The following is a 5,748-nucleotide window of genomic DNA, read 5'->3' on the forward strand; positions in this document are numbered from 1 at the left end:
TTGAAATAAACCGCTTCGGAGTAAACCGCTTCGGAGTTAACTGCATCAGAGTAAACTGCATCGGAGTAAACTGCATCGAAGTAAACTGCATCTGAGTAAACTGCATCGGAATAAACTGCATCGGAGTAAACTGCATCAGAGTAAACTGCATCAGAGTAAACCGCTTCGGAGTAAACTGCATCGGAGTAAACTGCATCAGAGTAAACTGCATCAGAGTAAACCGCTTCGGAGTAAACTGCATCAGAGTAAACCGCTTCGGAGTAAACTGCATCGAAGTAAACTGCATCAGAGTAAACTGCATCGGAGTAAACTGCATCGAAGTAAACTGCATCTGAGTAAACTGCATCGGAATAAACTGCATCGGAGTAAACTGCATCAGAGTAAACTGCATCAGAGTAAACCGCTTCGGAGTAAACTGCATCGGAGTAAACTGCATCAGAGTAAACCGCATCGGAGTAAACTGCATCAGAGTAAACTGCATCGGAGTAAACTGCATCAGAGTAAACTGCATCGGAGTAAACTGCATCGGAGTAAACCGCTTCGGAGTAAACTGCATCAGAGTAAACTGCATCGGAGTAAACTGCATCGGAGTAAACTGCATCGGAGTAAACTGCATCAGAGTAAACTGCATCAGAGTAAACTGCATCGGAGTAAACCGCTTCGGAGTAAACTGCATCGGAGTAAACTGCATCGGAGTAAACTGCATCAGAGTAAACCGCTTCGGAGTAAACTGCATCGGAGTAAACTGCATCGGAGTAAACTCCTTTGAGATTTCCTTGCATGCCCCTGAGCGCTAGTATCAAACGTGACATCACTACTTTTCAAGGCTGAATACACAAACAACAAACCCACATTGTGTCAAAACCCACACCTGCCAAAATGTCACGGCCAAGACCAGTTACAGCTATCGATCTGGCCTCACTGGGAAGTTACAGTTGAAGTCGGAAGTTTACATACACTTAGGTTGGAGTCATTAAAACTCGTTTTTCAACCACTCCACACATTTCTTGTTAACAAACTATCGTTTTGGCAAGTCGGTTAGGACATCTACTTTGTGCATGACACAAGTAATTTTTCCAACAATTGTTAACAGAAAGATTATTTCACTTATAATTCACTGTATCACAATTCCAATGGGTCAGAAGTTTACATACACTAAGTGGACTGTGCCTTTAAACAGCTTGGAAAATTCCAGAAAATGATGTCATGACTTTAGAAGCTTCTAATAGGCTAATTGACATAATTTGAGTCAATTGGAGGTGTACCTGTGGATGTATTTCAAGGCCTACCTTCAAACTCAGTGCCATCATGGGGAAATCAAAAGAAATCAGTCAAGACCTCAGAAAAAAAATTGTAGACCTCCACAAGTCTGGTTCATCCTTGGGAGCAATTTCCAAATGCCTGAAGGTACCACATTCATCTGTACAAACAATAGTACGCAAGTATAAACACCATGGGACCACGCAGCCGTCATACCGCTCAGGAAGGAGACGCATTCTGTCTCCTAGAGAAGAACGTACTTTGGTGTGAAAAGTGCAAATCAATCCCAGAACAGCAGCAAAGGACCTTGTGAAGATGCTGGAGGAAACCGGTACAAAAGTATCTATATCCACAGTAAAACAAGTCCTATATCGACACCTGAAAGGCTGCTCAGCAAGGAAGAAGCCTCTGCTCTAAAACCGCCATAGAAAAGCCAGACTACGGTTTGCAACTGCACATGGGGACAAAGATCGTACTTTTTGGAGAAATGTCCTCTGGTCTGATTAAACAAAAATAGAACTGTTTGGCCATAATGACCATCGTTATGTTTGGAGGAAAAAGGGGGCACCTTGCAAGCCGAAGAACACCATCCCAACTGTGAAGCACGGGGGTGGCAGCATCATGCTGGATGGGAGGGACTGGTGCACTTCACAAAATAGATGGCATCATGAGGAAGGAAAATTATGTGGACATATTGAAGCAACATCTCAACACATCAGTCAGGAAGTTAAAGCTTGGTCGCAAATGGGTCTTCCAAATGGACAATGACCCCAAGCATACTTCCAAAGTTGTGACAAAATGGCTTAAGGACAACAAAGTCAAGGTATTGGAGTGGCCATCACAAAGCCCTGACCTCAATCCTGTAGAAAATTTGTGGGCAGAACTGAAAAAGTGTGTGCGAGCAAGGAGGCCTAGTTAAACAATTGAAAGTTAATCCTACCAAATACTGTATGTAAACTTCTGACCCACTGGGAATGTGATGAAAGAAATACAAGATGAAATAAATCATTCTCTCGACTGTTATTCTGACATTTCACATTCTTAAAATAAAGTGGTGATCCTAACTGACCTAAGACAAGGAATTCTTACTAGGATTAAATGTCAGGAATTGTGAAAAACTGAGTTTAAATGTATTTGGCTAAGGTGTATGTAAACTTCCAACTTCAACTGTATATGAATCCCAGTAGTGTCCAGTTGTAATAGTCTGTTTACTGTCAGATATGAACCCTAGTAGTGTCCAGTTGTAATAGTCTGTTTACTGTCAGATATGAACCCTAGTAGTGTCCAGTTGTAATAGTCTGTTTACTGTCAGATATGAACCCTAGTAGTGTCTAGTTGTAATAGTCTGTTGTTTACTGTCAGATATGAACCCTAGTAGTGTCCAGTTGTAATAGTCTGTTTACTGTCAGATATGAACCCTAGTAGTGTCCAGTTGTAATAGTCTGTTTACTGTCAGATATGAACCCTAGTAGTGTCCAGTTGTAATAGTCTGTTTACTGTCAGATATGAACCCTAGTAGTGTCCAGTTGTAATAGTCTGTTTACTGTCAGATATGAACCCTAGTAGTGTCCAGTTGTAATAGTCTGTTTACTGTCAGATATGAACCCTAGTAGTGTCCAGTTGTAATAGTCTGTTTACTGTCAGATATGAACCCTAGTAGTGTCCAGTTGTAATAGTCTGTTTACTGTCAGATATGAACCCTAGTAGTGTCCAGTTGTAATAGTCTGTTTACTGTCAGATATGAACCCTAGTAGTGTCCAGTTGTAATAGTCTGTTTACTGTCAGATATGAACCCTAGTAGTGTCCAGTTGTAATAGTATGTTTACTGTCAGATATGAACCCTAGTAGTGTCCAGTTGTAATAGTCTGTTTACTGTCAGATATGAACCCTAGTAGTGACCAGTTGTAATAGTCTGTTTACTGTCAGATATGAACCCTAGTAGTGTCCAGTTGTAATAGTCTGTTGTTTACTGTCAGATATGAACCCTAGTAGTGTCCAGTTGTAATAGTCTGTTTACTGTCAGATATGAACCCTAGTAGTGTCCAGTTGTAATAGTCTGTTTACTGTCAGATATGAACCCTAGTAGTGTCCAGTTGTAATAGTCTGTTTACTGTCAGATATGAACCCTAGTAGTGTCCAGTTGTAATAGTCTGTTTACTGTCAGATATGAACCCTAGTAGTGTCCAGTTGTAATAGTCTGTTTACTGTCAGATATGAACCCTAGTAGTGTCCAGTTGTAATAGTCTGTTTACTGTCAGATATGAACCCTAGTAGTGTCCAGTTGTAATAGTATGTTTACTGTCAGATATGAACCCTAGTAGTGTCCAGTTGTAATAGTCTGTTTACTGTCAGATATGAACCCTAGTAGTGTCCAGTTGTAATAGTCTGTTTACTGTCAGATATGAACCCTAGTAGTGTCCAGTTGTAATAGTCTGGTTTACTGTCAGATATGAACCCTAGTAGTGTCCAGTTGTAATAGTCTGTTTACTGTCAGATATGAACCCTAGTAGTGTCCAGTTGTAATAGTCTGTTTACTGTCAGATATGAACCCTAGTAGTGTCCAGTTGTAATAGTCTGTTTACTGTCAGATATGAACCCTAGTAGTGTCCAGTTGTAATAGTCTGTTTACTGTCAGATATGAACCCTAGTAGTGTCCAGTTGTAATAGTCTGTTTACTGTCAGATATGAACCCTAGTAGTGTCCAGTTGTAATAGTCTGTTTACTGTCAGATATGAACCCTAGTAGTGTCCAGTTGTAATAGTCTGTTTACTGTCAGATATGAACCCTAGTAGTGTCTAGTTGTAATAGTCTGTTTACTGTCAGATATGAACCCTAGTAGTGTCCAGTTGTAATAGTCTGTTTACTGTCAGATATGAACCCTAGTAGTGTCCAGTTGTAATAGTCTGTTTACTGTCAGATATGAACCCTAGTAGTGTCTAGTTGTAATAGTCTGTTTACTGTCAGATATGAACCCTAGTAGTGTCCAGTTGTAATAGTCTGTTTACTGTCAGATATGAACCCTAGTAGTGTCCAGTTGTAATAGTCTGTTTACTGTCAGATATGAACCCTAGTAGTGTCTAGTTGTAATAGTCTGTTTACTGTCAGATATGAACCCTAGTAGTGTCCAGTTGTAATAGTCTGTTTACTGTCAGATATGAACCCTAGTAGTGTCCAGTTGTAATAGTCTGTTTACTGTCAGATATGAACCCTAGTAGTGTCCAGTTGTAATAGTCTGTTTACTGTCAGATATGAACCCTAGTAGTGTCCAGTTGTAATAGTCTGTTTACTGTCAGATATGAACCCTAGTAGTGTCCAGTTGTAATAGTCTGTTTACTGTCAGATATGAACCCTAGTAGTGTCCAGTTGTAATAGTCTGTTTACTGTCAGATATGAACCCTAGTAGTGTCCAGTTGTAATAGTCTGTTTACTGTCAGATATGAACCCTAGTAGTGTCCAGTTGTAATAGTCTGTTTACTGTCAGATATGAACCCTAGTAGTGTCCAGTTGTAATAGTCTGTTTACTGTCAGATATGAACCCTAGTAGTGTCCAGTTGTAATAGTCTGTTTACTGTCAGATATGAACCCTAGTAGTGTCCAGTTGTAATAGTCTGTTTACTGTCAGATATGAACCCTAGTAGTGTCCAGTTGTAATAGTCTGTTTACTGTCAGATATGAACCCTAGTAGTGTCCAGTTGTAATAGTCTGTTTACTGTCAGATATGAACCCTAGTAGTGTCCAGTTGTAATAGTCTGTTTACTGTCAGATATGAACCCTAGTAGTGTCCAGTTGTAATAGTCTGTTTACTGTCAGATATGAACCCTAGTAGTGTCCAGTTGTAATAGTCTGTTTACTGTCAGATATGAACCCTAGTAGTGTCCAGTTGTAATAGTCTGTTTACTGTCAGATATGAACCCTAGTAGTGTCCAGTTGTAATAGTCTGTTTACTGTCAGATATGAACCCTAGTAGTGTCCAGTTGTAATAGTCTGTTTACTGTCAGATATGAACCCTAGTAGTGTCCAGTTGTAATAGTCTGTTTACTGTCAGATATGAACCCTAGTAGTGTCCAGTTGTAATAGTCTGTTTACTGTCAGATATGAACCCTAGTAGTGTCCAGTTGTAATAGTCTGTTTACTGTCAGATATGAACCCTAGTAGTGTCCAGTTGTAATAGTCTGTTTACTGTCAGATATGAACCCTAGTAGTGTCCAGTTGTAATAGTCTGTTTACTGTCAGATATGAACCCTAGATACGCAGAGTGTCCAGTTGTAATAGTCTGTTTACTGTCAGATATGAACCCTAGTAGTGTCCAGTTGTAATAGTCTGTTTACTGTCAGATATGAACCCTAGTAGTGTCTAGTTGTAATAGTCTGTTTACTGTCAGATATGAACCCTAGTAGTGTCCAGTTGTAATAGTCTGTTTACTGTCAGATATGAACCCTAGTAGTGTCCAGTTGTAATAGTCTGTTTACTGTCAGATATGAACCCTAG

Source organism: Coregonus lavaretus, assembly GCF_964263955.1.
Source record: "Coregonus lavaretus genome assembly, contig: HAP1_SCAFFOLD_2865, whole genome shotgun sequence".
NCBI lineage: Eukaryota > Metazoa > Chordata > Actinopteri > Salmoniformes > Salmonidae > Coregonus > Coregonus lavaretus.